This window comes from Heliangelus exortis, chromosome 12, assembly GCF_036169615.1.
Source record: "Heliangelus exortis chromosome 12, bHelExo1.hap1, whole genome shotgun sequence".
In the NCBI taxonomy this organism is placed as follows: Eukaryota; Metazoa; Chordata; class Aves; order Apodiformes; family Trochilidae; genus Heliangelus; species Heliangelus exortis.
The window spans coordinates 5,915,117-5,934,741 of record NC_092433.1 but is presented as its reverse complement, the minus strand read 5'-3'; the positions used below and the strand labels follow the sequence as shown (position 1 = coordinate 5,934,741).

General features: G+C 43.3%; 1 long non-coding RNA gene across 1 annotated transcript; it reads right to left on the bottom strand.

Annotated features, from left to right (window-relative positions):
• Positions 1–4,967: 4,967 nt before the first annotated feature.
• LOC139801694 (uncharacterized) lies at positions 4,968–19,271 on the bottom strand. Its single transcript, XR_011728277.1, has 3 exons — positions 19,136–19,271; positions 17,445–17,539; positions 4,968–5,079 (listed from the first exon to the last, which is right to left on the bottom strand). It is a non-coding gene; the product is annotated as an uncharacterized lncRNA (long non-coding RNA).
• Positions 19,272–19,625: the final 354 nt, after the last annotated feature.

The window sequence follows — 19,625 nt, the reverse complement described above, 5'->3', positions numbered from 1 at the left end:
CAGGGAAGCAACGATATCTGAGGGAGCTGATGAGACCATCAGTGCTGCAGTCAGTAGATGGCAGTTACACCTCTGCAAAAGCTGAACCTTGAAAGAGGGCAGATGACTACTGAAAATGAGATGATGGAAATTAAATGATACTTAAAAATAGAAAAAACAGGGAGTTTTCTTCTTTCAACACATTTGATGCAGCTGGCTTGCTTGGAATTTACTGGCTTTGGCTAACAAACCTTTTGTTCCTTCTGAAATTCTGCTGCTTCTGCACCAGCACAGTGCATCCAACCCCCAGGTGAAACCCCACAGCTACTGAGACCTCCACCTCCTATTTTTTTTTTTCGGGTCACCCAAAGAATTTTATTAATTTTAGACTTGTAAAACTTGTGTGACTAATGAGCTGTGGGTGCATTCTGGGAACAACACATGGCAGAGTCTGACTTATGTCTCTGAAGTAAGCAGAATCTTTTAAACCTGCAAAGAATGAGCTAGCTAGAAATCTCCTTTCTGACAGGTCATGTAGGCAGGGACCAGGAGGAAAACCCAAAAGAGCCAAAAGGAAAATAAAAATAATGAGTATAAAAGAAACTATTAAGCTTCTTGCAGTATCACACAGTGCCTACCCCAGGCTCAGGAGGAGTCTTGAGCCAAAATTAACAGAGAAAAGGCATAGAATTTATTTTATCTTGAGTATTTCTTTTTCCTTGCTTCTTCCCCTATGCAAGCATTCACAGATTTAAGAGCACAAAAAGCACTCAGAAGGCTGAAGAATAATGCTTACTATTTATTCTCTTCTGATGGAAATTAAGGACCATGGCCTTGCCTCCAAGGGCAGTGTTTTCTTTGATTTTATATCCACACCCACTTAACACAATAAGCTTTCCAAACAATATTTCACCATGTTACAGGCAGGGAGTAAGGCTGTAAGAAAATGAGTGATTTTTAAACATTTGGCAGACTTTCATTTTCCTCCTGGATTGCCAGCGGAGCAGCAGCAGACGTTGCTCATGTGCTCGTGAGGGAATCTTCCTCGAGGGACTTCTCAGTTCCCCCATGGCTGCCAGCAGCTGCTGGGCTTGCCTGGCCCCTCTTATTCCTGATGGATAACACTTCACCTTGGTTTACTTTCAGAGTGAAAAGATTTGTGTGATATCCTAAGTTTGGGAATGGATTGTGGCAAAAATTATTCCTGAGCTCTGCACTGTGCACAGGGCTGTGGGACAGCAACAAGGAGCACCCTGAACTCCTGTATTTGCCTCCTGCAGACATCTGATCCATACACAGCCTTATACACAGGCCATGTAGAGTCTGGTTTCTCATGTGAATAAAATACAGGCTTTCTGCAGCAGGGAGCTGTGCAGCAACACTCACTGTCCTGCTCTAAGTTCAGTCTGGTTTGGGCTCCTTCTTTCCCAGGGCTGAGCTGCCTCAGCCCCATCCTGCTCCACCAGGTCAGACATTTGCAGTTTGTCCCCAAGCCCCGACTCTGCTGTCAGTCCAGCTGCATCTTTGTGTAGCAAACATCTTCCAAATAGTTTCCATCAATCCAAGCGAAACACCGGAGCTTCCTGCAGGATATTTGGAGCAATTATTCATCCTTCCAGACCTTCCTTTAAGCTGGGCATAGACTGTGGCATTTGGAGCACACGATGCAGCCCTGGGTATGAGTCCAGCAATGGGGCAGGCAGGGAAGCTGGGCATCAAGAAGTGGCAGCCATAAAGCTCAGGAGGGTTGTGACATGGAATAGTCTTTCATCTGTATGTTATGATAAGCTTTACTGGAGGAACTCTGCTTAAAATGGAACGTGTAAAAAGGCTTTTTCCTTTGTTGTCCTTTCCCAAGCAGGGTCACACACACACACACACACACAGGGCTGCAGGTAACCAAGAGCAGCAGTTGGAATTTCCCTTTGAATGCCTAAAAGCGGTGATTGAGGAAGTCGCTAATCATGACTGCAAACGGAACAGATTGTCAGGGGAAACAAATCTTTCCAAAGTTTCTAAAGCAGTGCTGCATGAGGTATCCTCCTTTACTCCTTGCACTTCTGCCCTGCTGGGTAAGAACATGAAGTTTCCTGCAGCTCTCACCAAAACATTTGGGTCTTCATTAAAACACAACCCCCCAAGTCAAAAGCTTTTTCCTTTTCTCAGGAACCAGCATTTCTCATGGAAAGCAGAAAGCACCCACAAAAGTTGGCATTTCATAACTCCCTTTCCCAGTGGAAGGAGCAAGTCCAAGCTGAATTTAAGCAGTGCTCTTCCCTTGGCAGAGATCTGATAAGCTATAAACTCACATCACTCAGGCTGCTTTTTCTGTCAACAGGAAGAAATGAAAAAATGTCCTTCATGGACACAGTCACCCTTTCTGGTTAGAATTTTTCCAATAGTACAACCCAATCTTTGAGTCCTTACCTGTTTGCAGGATGTTCAGGGCTGTCCAGTGCTAACAGATCCTAATCTGTTCAGCTTAGTCAAATTCCTCAAATTGGAGAAAGCAAGCAATTTTATGGTAAGACAGAGGAGTGTAAAAATCTGATATTGTGACATTTCATGCCTGTTCATGCTTCGTTACTGGAAGACTGAAACAGTAAAAGCAAGAAATTTTTTTTGCTGATCACCAGTCTTACAAATCAGATGTAACACATCTACCTACACAAGTGCAGCAGCACCTGACTCAAAATGCATCTGAAGAACTAACTAGACATTGCATTTTTCTCCTTCTTGTGCTTATTTTGTCTTCTGGAAATATGCAAAAGAATTTTCCAGGTCTTGCTCTGAGCACTGTAGCAAGAGCAATGGATACAGAGCAGAAAGCATCCCAAATGTACCCCCAGTTACATAGGCAAGAGAGTCCAAAGAGGAATGACAGAATAGTTTACTCTCTTGATCCAGTGATTAGGCTTTGGATTTTGACAACAACTAAAAAATCTAATTAAAAATTGGTCATTCTTTATGATCAGAAAGCAGGACAGCAACAGCTTCTGCCTCTGGACCATCCCAAGACATACAGCAACCCACTAACTGTGGGGCTCTGGAAATCCTTCCTCTGCCAGTGTGACCACAAGCAGTTTCATTCAGCTGTGGGGATGGGTGCAGGAAGCAGGCACATGGCTCCACTATAGCAGTATCTATAGCACTCAGAGTGTTTTGTTTGTTCAGTGGGAGCATATTTCTGTTTTGATGAAGCAGTCCTTGACTACAAAGCTGGTGACTCGAAACTGCAGGGCTCTGCAAAGGGCTGGGAGAAAGGAAGGGGAGGGTTGTTCCAACAGAACAGCACTGTGTGAGGCTGGCAGCCTGCAGGAGCCAGGGGCTTTCAGAGGATAAACACATTCACTAATTAGAATTCACAGTCTTTAGTGGCAAGAGGTAGTAAAAATTATTCACCACTTATTAGCAGTATGTATTTATATGAACACATATACACACACCTCTTAAACCCAATGCTTTCAGCTTCACATCCCAAGCACACATGTTGGTGCTTTAGTTAAGGCATCACTGCCAGTCTGTTAATGCTCCCACACCAGTAACACCAGTATCCAACACTGGGCAGGATTGTCTCATAGTTTCTCTCATTCCTTACAGAGAGAGGAAACCTTTTAAAAAGCTGCCTTTCATTCAGCTCTAGGTTTGCTCAGCTCCTGCTGCAGCAGAATATTGCCCCAACCCAGCTCCTGCATGGTCTGGGAATACCAACAGAACTGAGCCAGCAGCAGCACTCACCAGAATTCACAGTTCTGTTGTGGGAAGAACTATCAATTAATTTTTGTACTGAAGTCAGTCTAAGTATGCAATCCTGAATAAGTTGATTTTGCATGTAAAAAACCTAGCAGCCTCCCTGTCAGTGATTCCCTCTTCTCAAATACAATGTAAAATACCAACTTTGTACATTTTGGTTTTTATAGTCTTTCTGACTGTATCTTATACTTGCCTTGAACAACAAAAATTATTCATAAATAACCATACATTTTCCCAGTAAAAGGAGGGCATTCAGATTATTTTTCCCTCCACCTTTTCAAATAGCATTACAGTGTATGACAATTACCCATCCAACTGGACTCCCGCTGCTGTAACAATTCTGGTATTTTATTTCCTTGCACTTCTAAGACTTGGAGGGGAAGAAACTCAGTGCAACATTTGGAACATCTCTGAACCCTGCCAGTAAGGACAAGAGACCTGTGCATGGAAACCACAGCAGTACAGGCTCCTCTCCAGGGAGGAGTGCACTGAGTGCACAGAGCAGTGCAACTTTAAAAAATGAGATTCTTGGCACTCCCTGGAGAGAAAGTATCTCCTGTCCATGGGCTGTTACTGTGAATAATTATGAACTTTCAGACTACGTAGAGCAGATGAGGCCTGGAAGAAGTCTCTGTCCCCAGTGTTCATGGACACTGAGCAGTACAGTGACTGAAATGTTTGCAGACACAGATGCCACACAGAGGGTCCAAGGAAAAGCACAGTGGCAGTTTCAGGTCATGGACTTCTGTGTCTGAAAACAACTTATAACTGCATACAATTTTTTTGTGCTAGAAAACATAACAAAAAAACATTAACACAAAACTAGAAAGTACTGTGCTATGAGCTGCCATGCCAGTAATCATTACCTTCTTTAAAATGGGCTAACACCAACAGGCATTTTTCAATTTTAAGTGATCACAGATTTTCATATGAATGAACATAAAGTTTTAAGAGCCTTGTATTAGAGCATGATAACAAATAAACTGTGCTGAAAGCTCCTCTGATCACTGCAGGGAAACACTTGCATGGATACAAAAACAGAGACTTGGAAGACAAAGCTTGACTGCTATAGGCAGGACTGAAAAACCCTGTAAGACTACACAATAAAGAGATGTGATCAAAATGATCTGGGAGACACCAGCACACCCCAGCCCCCCAGGCAAGACAGACCCTGGGCATTTACCTGGCAGTGGGACACTGAGTGACCTTCCAACACTCTGATGAGTCCTTGTGATGGGAGCTGGTCCCATCTAATGGATGGGGCCCCCACAGCAGGTGCCACAGCCTGAACAAGCAGCTTTCCTTTCTCTCCATCTCTTGCTTCAACACCTCTTTGACAGAACAGACCTGGGAAAAAAACAAAAACAAACAAGAAAAAGCTATGCTAGTAGTGTAGCTATAGAGGCATTTATAACCCCAGCACAAAAAGAGAAGCTTCTTTTGAAGCCTGTTGTCTCTTGCAGGACTGCCAAGAGGGAGGAACCAGAAAAGACTTGATCATATTTGGTCTTCCACAAAGAAAAGCACACACCCCTGCTCTGGGCCGAGTGACTTTCAAGGAAACCACACATTTGCTACTGCCAGTAATGAAGCTTATGCCTGATTAGAGGGCAACAACAGAAAAGACATTTCAATCATGTGCTGGATTGCCTGCACTCCTGTCACAGCCCAACCTGAGTGTTCTTCATGGCTCAGGAACACCCCGAGCACCTGCAGCAGCCACGGGCAGGGGTGGGCAGGGGGGGCCAGGGCTGCTGCTCAGCCTGGCACCAAGTGCTGTGCTCAGAGCTGGAGGAACGTGTGCTGGCTCTGTGGGGTGCTCCCATCCCAGCCTGGGCCTTTATTCTCTGCCTCGGAGAATTTTCTGCCTAATTAACAAACTAGGAGGGGGGTTTCTTTGTTTTCCAGACCACCAGGTCACAGACCAAAAACTCTTCCTTTGCTTCCCACCCTGACTCAATTCACTGGGCTTAGGGTCTGCACACAGCCAGGGCCAGAAGGCTCCAAGCAGCAGTGCAAGAACACTGCTTCTTCCTGCATGCCCATCCCCTGAGACTGGTGAGCATCTTGGCTTGCAAAACTGTTTTGCAACTCCATCCTATGCATGTAAATAAACCTGAAATACCTCCACTGACAGAGGCAGCAAAGTCTGTCCAGGAGAACCGGGCTGGAATTAAGCTGACAACAATTAGGACTCATCTGCTAGTTCTGTCCTCTGCTCCAGCTGCTTACTTCTTTCTCCCTGTCTGCTCCCTCATTTTTACATGTCAGCTAAAACATATTTGCTCACAGTCTCATGAATCCTTTTTTCAGAGCCTTTCCTTGAAATGTTCAGATTTCAGATGGTCACAGAGTTCTGCCTTTGGATTCCAAGCTGCTCAGGGCAGAGACAATGTCAGATTGGTGTGAAGCATAATGCATACAAATGAGGCTATAGAAAGCATAACTGTACATTTAGTTAACACATCTTTTCTAATCCACATCCTTTAAGTATTTTGTAAGCCTTGTTGCCAAGAATCAAGGGCAGAAAGAGCAGTCATGTCTTGCTCCTTACATTAGATTTTACAGCTAACAAACTACTTTTTCTGGTGTACTACAGCAGGTCCAACTCAAGCATGGCTGTACATTATGCTCTGTAATCAAGAGATCTTTCTTCCTGTTACACATCTTAAATCATTTGCTCCGGTCACAATGTGCTGCTCCCTGGAAAGGGTTAATCAGACTCCAGAAGAAGGCTGTATTATTACAACTTCTGGCACATACACCAATCACCTCAATACAGGATTTTTGGCAGGCATTTATGCTCAACTTTCTGTTTAAATGGTGATTTTATTAAGAATCCACAAGTAGCTGCTTGACATTTCACTTCAGCATGGATGATGAACTCCTCCTCTTGCAGTGGGTGCTGACTCTGCAGACATGGGATGGCAGCACCCAGCACCCAGGAGGTATCAGAGCCTCCCACTCCAGAGGATGCAGAGCAGATTCTCAGTGGGGCTACATTAAGTAGATCCCCAAAAATGGCATCATGACTTTGGGTAGACATGATGAGGAATATTTCACTGAATGCTTCAGGATTTAAGAGATGAGCAGCTGAAGAGATGTTGTTCAGATGCCTTCCTGCCTCCCAGATGGCAGACACTGACCAAGATCTTCTGCCCCCGAGGTGACCTTTTCTGCTTCCCTGAGTTCACCCTCCCAATTTCAAGTGTTAGCACTTTAATGTCAGAACCTAAGACAAGCCAACAGTTCAAAGGTGAAAAGCATTCTACAACAGAATGAAAATCATAACAGTGTTCAGGAGGCTCAAAATGAGTCATTTCCCAAAAGGAAATTATTTGTATTCTCTCTCCAGCAACTCTGCTGGTGTCAGTGTCATTAAAAAGAGGGAGTGGGAAGACAGATAAACAAAGTCTTAAAAAGCAAATATGTTCTAACCAGTGGTTATCACTGCACTTAATAATTAGGGTACTAATTAAGAGGGTAAGTAATACGTTAGCTATTAGCTTCTAGTAATTAGTGTTTTCCTCTAGATAATATAAGAAGCTGAAAAGAAAATAAAAAGACCTGAATCCATTTCCCCACTTACCCTGTGCACATCACAAAAATACTACTACACATATTACTATCAATCATTAGAACTGCAAAGCAGTAACTTTCAGATTTTGCAGCATCTTGTAGCTCAGCATTTCCCTCTGTGTTTTTTAACATGCACAGACCTGTACCCTGCTGACGTCTCACAGAATTAGCATTATGGGCATGTCAGCTCCTTAAGCCACCCAGCCTTAACACTGGCACCACAAGGTAGCCAGGAGATGCACACACACACAGGTGATGCAGAGCTGGACAGCAGCTCTGAGAAGCTGGGAGAAAAGAGAAGCACAGAGAAAGCACAGAGAAAGTCTTTCTAAGAGCAGGGCAAACATTTTTCAAAGCAGTGTCCTCAGTCCTCAGAGGTGGGAGACCTGGATTTAAATTACCTGCATAATTAGGCAGGGAGGGAGTTTGATTCCTCTCATATACCTGTCAGGTTGCATCAGGGACAGTTTTCCCCAAGAGCAACAATCCTTTAAGCTGTGATACAGGATTTTTCTGCCTTACTCCTTAAAACCATGGCCCTGCCAAGTTGTAGGAAGGGGAGAGCAGTGCCCAGGTCCAGCTGTGTTAAGGCAGGAAGAAGGGGGTGACTTCCTGGCAGGACCCAGCACTGCCTGGCCTGTCCCAGCCTTGTTGTTCTCTGTTTATGCACTCATATCTTCAATGGTCATCAGACAGCAGAAATCTAGCAAAAATTATGAAAAGTGACATTTTTTGGATATCCTTTCAAGCTGTGAATGGGCAGGCCAGTAAGCAGTTGATATGCAGGGGGTGCATCTATGCCAGCCCCTTGGTGGTTATCAGGAGGGAACAAACCTCCCTATCACCCTCCACTTACTGTGCTCCAGTTCTCCCTGCAGAGCAGGGCTGGAGCATGACAGCTGCACCCCTCCTGTGCACTTCATATGATGTCCCTTGGGACCTTATCAGAGCTTGTGGGGAGCTGCCCCATAGGAACATGCACGGTATGGGTCTGGGTGCTCAGCACCTGTGGTCCTACCTCCACATCCATGGCAACACAGCACTCCCTGATGCAGACACAGCCAGTGATACAGCTGCTCAAACAACACCACAGCCTGGGAAAGCAATTAGCCCTAGGGTTGCTTTTGACCACTTACTCAGAAAAGTAGATGTCTGAATTTTGTGAATTGGGTTACAAGTAACTAAACAATAAAGAATATGAAAATTCTTGCATTTCTGATTTTATGGAGAAAAATTAACAGATGACTGTTGATTTTCTGTTGCCACATTCTGAGGGTGTATTAAGATAATAAAAATACTTAATGCTGAGCTACATTCTGCTCTCAAATAAATCTTTGTGTGGCTGTAATTTTGGCTGTGGGTAGATTAATACACTCCCATTTGCCCATGGGCGAGAATATCTATGAAGCTATATTAGTTACAACAAATCAATAACATAAAATGTGGTATCTTGCTAAAGCACTATTTGTTTTTCTTTTAAATAAAAGGTATGTCAAATTACCAAGGACACAATGTAGAGGTGTTTGATACAACTGAAACAGAGTCCTGTCTGGAGCCAACAGCCACTCCAGCAGCCTAACAGAACTGCAGTGTAAGGCAATGAAGCAAATGTTGCCTGCAGTCTTACCTCTTACACGTGTCTTCTCACACTGCTGGAAAGCACAGGAGTGCTTCTCAGGCTGCTGTTGTCTTGAGTGAACTGGACTTTTCTTGACTTTTAGAAAAAACCCACACTTGAAACAATGAAATCAAGAGTTATTATCTGCTAAAATACATTCCTATGTGTCATACATTTCAGTCCTGTTTTATGAGCAGACACACACGTGCACACACATTGGTCCCACTGGGGAAATGGGGTTCCTTAAAAAAGCTCCACATTGCTAAGAGCACAAATTGGCTTCTTAGAAATTTTTCTTTTAATTTGTATTACTAAAAACGCATCAGTTGCTAAATTTAAAATTGTTGGTAAGCAAACTGTAGGTAGCATTATAGAGACCTGCTCTTCATAAAATTCTAATTATTCCTTTCCTACTTGTTGTGACATGCCCTTGTGCAGATTATGGGTTTGGACTGATGCCCAGCCTTCCACTTTGAAAATGCAAAGTAAGCACAAAAGGTTTATATAACCTCTGATTGGTTTTCTGTGCATGGCTGAGGCATTTTGTGAAGCTGCTGCCAGGGCAGGCTCTCTCACCTGCTTCTTCTCATCCTTTCCTCACATCAGAGCTATCAGTTTTCCTCCAGACTGCAGGATCTGCAAAGTGGAGCTCCTCCCTTGTTGATGGGCCAGTGATGACCCCTACAGAAAGAGTCTAAAATCATTCATAAAAGGTTTTTCTCTCAAGATACACTCCATAGGTCCCCCTGGCAGGATCCCCTCAGCCTGGTGTCATCCATGCAGGGTTGTTGGGTCAATGCACTGGTGTTCAGTTGTTGCCCTGCTCTCTCATGGAAGCAGTTTCTGTTGGTGTTCCCATCTGTGCTCTGGAATTCTGCAGAGTGAAAACAAAACATTGTTTGTCAGGTCTTCCAAATTTAAAGTGGGAAGAAAGGATGAAAAAAGCACCAGTGGGCTTGGGAGCCTTTGATTTATATAATGCTGTACTGGGGGATATAATTTCAATTAGTAATTGCTAATTTTAATCTAGTGTGATATATACTGGATATAGCAGGTTTATTATGGTTGCGTTATCTAATTTATTATGATATATATTTACTGTGATGAGAATATATGTTAGTCAATAGATACAATGGTTAGCTAGGGACTATTCACTACACTGCAACACTGGAATAACACAATCAATCCAGTAATAGACACAGAGTGTTGTCTTCTCCTGTGAATGAAAAAATCTGATTTTTAGTCTGGAACAAATAAAAAAATATTATCAAATACTGATAATGATTATCAAATTAAGAAATTAATATATCTGTTTTAACAGGTAGCATGTCAGATCTAGTAGCAAGGTACTTGCCCAGGTAGTCAAATTCTTCCTCAAATTGATGATTTATATTTTTCAATATGAAATGTAACACTCACCAAAGAGTTTTTTCCAGTATGTGATACATACATTTCACCTGGCAAGCAGGGTTTGATACTGTAACATATCCCATTGTCTTGCTTCTTTCAGGGGACTCTGTTTCTAATTCTTTACAAGCTTCCTGTCTTAGAACAATATCAATAGCATCTTTCATCAAGTTAGCCTCATGATGGCCACACAAAACCTTTGCTTAGTGCTTCACATAGAGGAAGCAGCCGAGGTGCCCTGGAGAAATCAGGATCTGGTAATGCTTCCTTTCCTGCTCTGCTCCTGGGCATGCCCCATGCTGCTGCCTGGCAGCATAGGAAGCTGCTAAGGAAATGGAGAGCTTTATCCAAAAAGACACTCCTTCCCCCAAGTCTCTGATGAAAGGTGTGGGAAGCTGTAAGACTGAAGCCAGAGGGACAGGACCTCTAACACACCCCCACCTCCCCCCTGCCCTTAATAAAGCTGCTTGTGAGCTTGTTCCACTCTTATTCTTATAAAAACATGTACCAAGTTAATGTGGGGATAAAGGCTCTGTTGCTCTCTGGTTCTAAAGAACACCTGCAGAGCTTGCCATGGGGTGCTGCCTGTCTTTTCCAAGTTGTTTCCATGGCACTCACGGCCTTGATGGACAGGGCTCTTATGCTGAGTAAACCAAAATGTGAGATTGACTGAGAAGCCCCTCAGTGCAGAGGCAAGACAAACATCCCCTGATACTCCCTCTTTCTTCCAGCCTGTGAATTATTTTACACACGCAAGTTAAAAGAGCAGAACATTCCCAGCATCAGATAGCAGGAAACCAGCACCCAGATCTAACAGCCATCAACAACTCCAGTCACACCAGTAAGTGTAGAGTCATCCCCTGCTGTCCTTCTTCCTCTAGAGACCTTCCAGAGCTGCACTCCTCAGGTTGTTTTCTGCTCAGGACCTCCCAGTGGAGCTGCAGGAGATCCCCAGTGTCTGCAGTTCCCTGGGTGGAGACAGCCACATCCCTTGGTCTGTAAGGACTCCATAACCCACAGTCCCCAACATCTTTGTTTAATTGGTTCTCCAAAATCTTCACAACCTGCAGCACATCCCACTCTCTCTAACTCCAGCTGCCAAGAAACACTTCCTGGTATCCACCTTGCGGTTCCTTTGCTGCAACACTTACATCCTTTTGTCTTGCTTTTATGGAGAGAGAGATAGGGGACACCTATCACCTATGGCGTGTTATGTCACAGCTGAGATTTTTTTTTTGCTGTGCTGAAACTCTGCTTTTGCTAACAGATATTTTTTTTCTGACCTCTTCTCTCTGCTAGTGCTGTCCTCCAGAGTACCTCAGACTTATCTGTCTCATCACACACTCATCAGGACTGCAGGCAACATCAGACATAGACCTTACCAGTTTTAACTTTAACAACATAAAATAATAACTTTTAATGACACAGATAGGACACATCCAACAGCACATCCTAGGATGACACAAGCCACACACAACACTTTTTTCATCCATACTTTAAGTTTGTCAACTTGAGCTACAGGCCTTCTGCCACTTTTATGCCTAGCAGCATTTTTCCATTTTGTGCTTGAGGGCTGATACATCCTATTTGCAGACAGCCAACCTCAGCAAGCCCTGGGCAGCACAGGAGCACTCCACCTTAAGAAAAGGGATGCCACTGGGGAGGCCAGGCCCCAAGACACTGCCCAGCTGAAGGTTCCTGTGCCTCATTCACCTCCCATCAGCATCCACACAGCATCAGAGCAGTGCCCCACATGCTCCTTTCCACAGTGGGTGCTTTGGCTACACATATGCACACACATTATTTAGCCCAGGATGGGAAGGGAGAGCAGACATTGGGCTGTCTGTTGGATGACAGAAAACAAGCAGAGGACCTACTGTACCCAAATGGGAAGGGGCATTGTCACCTGTAGCATTAGTACTTACAAATCATGTCAGTGGCAGAGTTGTATCAGTTGGTATTACAGAAATTACTTCCAGCTCAGCAAAAGTAATTGGAGAAGTTCTGAGAAATGCAGGAGATGGTGAATGGCTGTTTGATTACTGAAACCAAACTCCTCAACTCCTCTTCCCCAAGGCAGATCTAGAGAACACAAAATGTATTAATCTGCAGGCTCTTGAGGGCCAAATGCACCAGAACAGCCACTGCTTGCAGAGTAAGCAAAAGCACCCATTAGCATATGAAGAACACACAGCAAAGGAAAACAGAGGCTGGTTCCAGCAATGTAAAAATCAGCCCTAGAGTGGAGATTTGAAAACCATATGCAGGTTTCTAAGTAACCAGCCTGATTTTTCTGATGTGTTGAGGGCTGACCAGTTCCCAGTGAAATCAATGTCGATTGCTCAGTACTTTTGAAAATCAGGCCAACTCTTCAGCAGCATAAGTAGGGGGCTGAAATGCCTGATTATGCCCCATTTGAAGTCTGAGCCTTGATACACAGCAATGTGCCAGCTGTTCAGAAAACACATCTCACAACATGCACATCCTCTGCCTGGGTGAAAGAGGAACCCTCCCTGTGACAATCAGACTAGGGACAGAAAACTCTACCCTACCCCTCCTCTCCTTGCTTTATAAAATCAAATACACCAGTTCCAGTTATGAAAGAGGAAACCCCCTTTTATAGATGCTGCAGCACATTACCAAACACTGTATCCTACATAATGCAGAGATTGCAAAACCCAGAAATATAAATTTGCAGGAAAATAAAAGCCATGATGTGCATATAGCTGTGACCTGCCCTAATCTGCAGAAAGTAAGCCAAGAGGTGAGGAAAGGGTGAAGCAATCAGAAAGTTAAATCCAAGCCTTCCAGAATATATTTCCCGATTTAAAAAAAATAAAATCCTCCAGTATTTGTTCTGAAGGTTTATCTTCCTAGGGCTGGCTACCAGTGTGCTTCAGTAAGGACTCTGTCTGGGCTGGGCTGTGTCTCCTTGATTACCACTCAGTGCCTGGTGGCTGCATTGGAAACCACGTCGCGTCCTTCCCTGAGCACCTTCCCACCTGCTGCATGCTCTGGCATCTGGAAGTGGTGATTTAGTGTTGCATCAGAGAACAAAACTGACTATATCCTTTCTAAATTCATAAATCTCCAGTAGGACAGTTTTCCTATTATGGCTGCAGTATTGTTTCAGTGGTATAACCCACGTTGCTGAAGGAGAGACAATAAATCAGGAGGCTATGAATTCTGTGTATTTATATATGAGGCTGCTTCTGGTCTCCATTTCCTAGTCACAAATAAACTGAGACCTCTTGAGTTTGCCACAGGGATATTTATAGATTGCAAATGGTGATACATTAAATCAGTTGGCTCCTATATTTTCTCCAGGATATTTTATTGTTTCCTGTAAGTCAACTGACATTTTCCCCATGCTAGAGACACTTTTCCACGTGGATAAAGTCTGGATGAGCTTAGGCTTTCTTCATATTCTTCCTTTATACTTATGAGGCTGTGATTTAAACATGTACAACCATGTTCTTGCAGCAGACAGAAGCAGCATGAGAAAATGTATTCATTAAATGGTTTTTTTGCTTGCCACTTTTCTGTCTTTTACCCACCAGCACCTCTCCTTGAAGTAATTTATATAACATAAACATAGAAATCCCTATTACAGAATTTGTAATAATGATCATTCAAAGTATTTTTGAGAGCTTTTGGCAGTACCATGGTATCTAGGATGAGTCCTGGCCCAGGACTAGAGGTTTTTAGACATGATTCCATCACAAAAGGAAGATTTTTCAAGATCCAGTCACCATTCAGTATAAACCAATACACAGGAGCTGTAGGCAGATGCTCATAAACTCTCCTTTGGTGCCCAGAAGTTTAGTATTAACCATTTCAGAGGACTACAATAGAGAATATTTCCCACTATAAAAAACACTCCAAAATTTAAGAAGTAAATAAAGCCTGTGAAAGTTACTTAAGACTGTCAGCTGAGTGAGGGGAATGTCTCTCTTTCCAAAACACATCAAGAATTGCACTGGGAAATGGAGTCACTCTACTCACTCCTTCTGCTTTGACTTTACTACTTTTCTGCAGTACTTTGTAAATCTTACAAATAATTCTGTAACTCTGCAATCATCCTTCTATATACAAATGTTAGTGTTCAGACCCTGCCACTTCTGTACATAAGCTTGCTCAGGGTGTCTAAAATAGTATCTATAACTGTAAGACAGACACATCTGTTGAAAAAGAAGACAAAAGAGCTATAATTTCTTCTGCATCTGTCAAAACCAGAGCTCCACATTACACAAGACACTGGTGACAGGAGGAGAGCAGGAGGAGAAATACTGAGTGCAGTTCAGTGCAGTTAAGTGAGAAGTGATTAACACATTTTCCCAGTCAGATTTTGACCAGTTTGAAGCTCTAGTAATCTTCTGGTATTCGATTAGCCCTTTAATTTCTAAAGCAATGGTTGCAAAGATCAGAATTCAGACAGCACTACAAACAATGCAAGACAAGCATCCTGTAAAGGATAAGCTGTTAACACAGTGTAAATTGGGTAGCAACACAGGAGTCTAAGAAAGCCTGAAATACTGAGCAGGGAGCAGCACCACCCAGGCTCCAGAAATCACTGTGCCATAGCAGCCAGGTACAGAGGGCTCCTCTTACCTGGCCAGAGGGTCCCAGCCCCACACTGGGCCAGCACCAGGCCAGGGGGTGGAATAAATCTGTTCCTCATGGCAGGTGGTGAGGCCAAGGCAGCAGCAGGGACTGGGGCTCATGGTGGTGCTGCCTCTGCCAGTGCAGAGCTGCAGGGGCACAGCTCACAGAGCCCAGCCCAGACATCTTCACTCTTTAGAGACTTAAGCCTGTCTTGCTAATTAAAAAGCAGCACAGTTCACAAACTGAACACCCTGAAAGATGCTCAGGAATTAGCAGTGTCAGGGAAGTGTCCTCTTATTGCAAATGGACAATGCAAATGTAGACACCTCCCTGTCTGAGGACTCACCACTCCCCCACTCCAGCACTCTGCTGACCTTCCAGCAGTTCCTATGGCAAGAAACTGGAGTAGATGTTGCAAACTAAAATGATCAGAAACTGATGCAGTCTTAAGAGTAAAACCCAAATATTCCTCCTCCTGCTTTAGAAAAAAAAATAAAATCTGTTAGTAATCATTATCCCAGAGAGCAAGGCTTTGCCAATTCAATAAATTCCTCATTAAAAGCTAAACTGCTACAAAAGACCTTTGAGTTCTTACTCTGCTTTACCATGATCCATCCCAAACAGCCATCTCTCTGTCCCATCTTGTAGGCTCAGGTAAAGATGAGCAGAGAGCAGTGACAAAGCTGTTGCTATGAGTGTTACATAGCTCCTTAACACAGAAGAAATATACATAAACATACAGAGGGGGAAAAAGACAGCAGGAAAAAGAAGAGGAAAAAGAATAAAAGGAAATTTAAAACTGGTTTGACATTTCAGGTGGTGTTCTGTGCTGTACACAATACAATTGTGCTGTAGATTTAAGACATAAAATGCAATGGAAACCACAGAAGATTGTTCAGAGGCTGATTGGTTTCAAGTATCCATCAAGAAGCCAGGAACATCTGGACACATGGCACCCATTTTTAGAATACCAGTGGCATCTTGGGGAGTTGGGAAGTTCAGACTAGCCTGGAAATAACTCAAACAGATTCAATCTCTCCTACTCCCAGTGAGCTCCCAGACTGCACAACGCATGCAGCACAGCAGAATTCCCATCTACCCTGGAGAAGATACAGACATTCACATAGAAAATATTAACTTTAGTTGGTGCATTTTAACCAAACGAGCCAAACAGTAAATAAACAACAATTAAAATATATCCAATGTGCTACAAGAACAAATTTGGTACCCTCCTGCTGGGTTTGGATGCAACTCTGCCAGCTGAAAGGCTCAGTCCTTCCTCTTGAACATGTCCTGACTCCCACGACTGCCTCCCATCTACTGGCTGCTCCAACCAGCTCCTTCCCTGCATGGCCCAGCACTCCCAGGCAGTATCAGAAGGGGCTAAGGACAGCTGCCCCTTTGAGCTTCCTGCTTCTCTCCTATGTGCACACAGAAATGTGCAGGCAGTGGGGCACAGCACCTCTGCTTCCCCTTTATCCTTTGCCTCTCCATTTGTCAGGGGATCTCCTGCTGCAGCAGACAGGAACAATAAATTCTAGGCCAAAGAAGGGGCAGGCAAAGCAAATGCAGTTTGAATTTAAGGTTGGCTTTTTAGCCATGTCCTTCCCGGAGACATTACAGGCACCTTCAGGTCATCATCTAATTGCAGACCTAAAAAACTCCTGATGGTCAATTGAAATTCGCTGCTCTGTGAAGCTTCAAAACGCAGCAATTAGACTGAACTCACTTTCAAAGTCTCTGCTAGCAGCTGCTCTCTGCAGGAAAAGTATTTGTATTTCACTCTAATTTTTGGTATCTGTAGAGTATGAAAGGAGGTGAAACACACACGTGCTTTCTACCAAAAATAGTTTTCACGTGTGTATTGTGCTCAGCTCCCACAGAAATTCCATGTTCAGATAAAGATGCTTTGACAAAGAGGAAAAATGGTCTGCTGCAGGAAGAGAAACAAACTGCTGAGACCCCAGGGAGATGATAGAGCTGAGACTCCTGAGCTGCAGTGCTGTGCTGGAAGCATGACCTCTTTGCTAAGAGGATCAGGGAAGAGGTTGCTTTCCTTGCACCACCTCGAAGCAGCTGATTTGAACACCACTGAATCTTTTCATACTGACAAGAAATTAGGTCAAAACTTTCTAGGAAATTTCTGCCGCCTATTCTAGAACACAGTTCAAAAGATCAAAGGAGAGAAATTCTATAGAAACCCATCTGCAATCTAACGTGGAAATGAAACATTAACAGGGAGAAATCTTGTGACTGAATACTGCTGAGCTGACATCCAGGGGTTTACCTTTTTAAAAACCTCAGCACAGCTCTGCAGCAGCAGAGTGGAAGGGAAGGAAAGCGACTCAACTTAAAACAGCCCTTCCACCAGTACCAGCCCCAGGGACAGAAACCCCATTCATTCTCTTAATATTATGGCATCATTTCTCCCCACTCACATCTCCACCAGCAAGTTAGTTGCAAAGAGCCACTCTAGCCTGTTACCAGCAGTTACAAACTTTACCCGGAGTTTTCCTCAGTAGCCACAGCTCCTTGCTCATGTCCGGTATTAACGGGTAATTTCTTCTAAAGCACTGTTTTGTTTAGATGGTCTCTTCCCTGAGAGAAAAAAAACCCAAACCAAAACATTCTGGGCCAGGTTTTTAAAAAGCCATTAAGCTGCTGCTTAATTTAAATGCATAACAGCAGGCAACTTGGCCTAATTCTCTACTTGAGCACACAGCCTCCTGATTTACACACTCAAGTGGAATGGCTTTTCTGGATGCATACTTTGCTTCTTATTTTATCCTCCATGTGTTTTAATAATTTACCTTTACTTATTATTGTCTTAACTTGGACTTGAATTACACAATCACTTAGCACACAGACTACCCTGACCAGTTACCTCAGTTGTTTTGAAAGTTATGGAGTTCATGGACTCCTTTTATCCCAACTCACCTCGTGGTGCAGGAGTTTTGGGTCAGTCCTACATTTGAGAGAAATCTGGGTCTTGTTGCAAGTCATGGTGGGGGCAAAGAGCAGAGGGTTTAACCCCACAAATCATTAACTCCTCCCAGACAGCCAGAGGGAACACTGTCTCACAGTAAGAAAACTTTTATCCCTGATTATCTTCTTGGAATTTCCACTCCGATCTCTCCATAGGTTCCCTTTATTTATGAGGTCATTTGTCTGCTGACAATTGGTTGAATTAACTACTCTAGAAGGGCATTTCAGTCCCAGAGCAAGGAAGGGGTTTTAACCCTCTTCTCTTAGCTGTAGTTGAAAGCAAGTTGCTGGCCATGCAGCTCATCTCTGTATGATGGTTACATTTCAAAACATTCCAGAGACTTAAAACTTTCTTTAGAAGATTCAAAAGAGACAAAAGATAATCTGCAGACTTAGTGGAGCACAGGTTTGGAGCTACAAACTACCAGACTGGGACTGTGTAACCTGAGTAGAACAGAATCCTGATACAGAGGGGCATGTCCTAATGCCAACAGACCTGTATATAACCTGGTATAGATTGCTCTATAGGCTTACAAGCCTGGCCAGGTGGTGGGGAGGAGGACCCAAAACAAATGAGGAGAGAGGAGGAAGCACAAACTTTCCTCTTGCACAGCTGCACAGACTGCAGAACACCACCACTGGGATTTAGGCAACCACTGACTATGCAACCAGCATCTTGTCTTTCTAGAAGGACACTGCCCAGTTAAGAGCCTTCACCACATTTTCAGTAATGCATGGACTGCATGATAACAAAAAGGGTCAGCCCAGAGCAGCTTTATCTGGTAATGAACCTTGTTCAAACCAGGGTCCCCAGTGGGGTGGAACATGACCTCTGCTTCCCTCAAAACTCAGCAACTTAACTTTGAACAAGACTTGTCCTTGCAGGTTGGATTCTTTATTGTGTTACTATTCCTTAATGCCCTTAATCTTACCAGAATTTCAACCTCACATTCTCTTATTTCACCTACTTCTGTAAAATTATACTAAGTTTTTCTTTTATTCTACATTATAGTACCTCTTCTGAGGCATGGGCTGCACTCCATCATTAAGAATTTCACTCCAGCTTTTTCTTTAGAAACAGAGTTTTTTTGCAATAGCATGTTTTTTTCTGGCATTGATTCCCTGATTAGGTTTTTTTGTTCACAGCTCACTCCTCAAGGCCAAAACCTCACAGGCAGGGTTCCTATCAATTTTACTTGGATTTCTCACCTGCTTAGAAGCTGTAGCAGAAAGTTGCACTCAGAGTGCAAGGTTTCAGCCTCTCCTCATGCATCACTATTCCCAGACTCGATTTCAGTCCAAAATGTGCTTTGCAAGTTGGAATTAAAAACCAGTTCATTTTCCAAATTCCCTGTGAAGGAGATGACATTGAAATAAAAATGGTAATAAATTCTCCAGATTAAGGGGAAGAGGTAACTTGAAGCACAGTTTTTACTTACTTGTTTATGCTTTTTATTTGACCTGACTGTATGACACACCAGTAACAGTATTACTTCCTGATCACAGCATCTCATCACAGAATAAAAATATTTCTTGGTAATGCATAACAGTTTTTCTGAGCTGAGAATAAAATATAATATTCATCTGCCTGCAGTATTTAAAATAAATAAAGATGAAATACACTATTGGGATTACACCATGCGAGATGACTGCAAATGCTGGTGTGATTTGACATGTAACAGCCAACTTTGCTGGTATT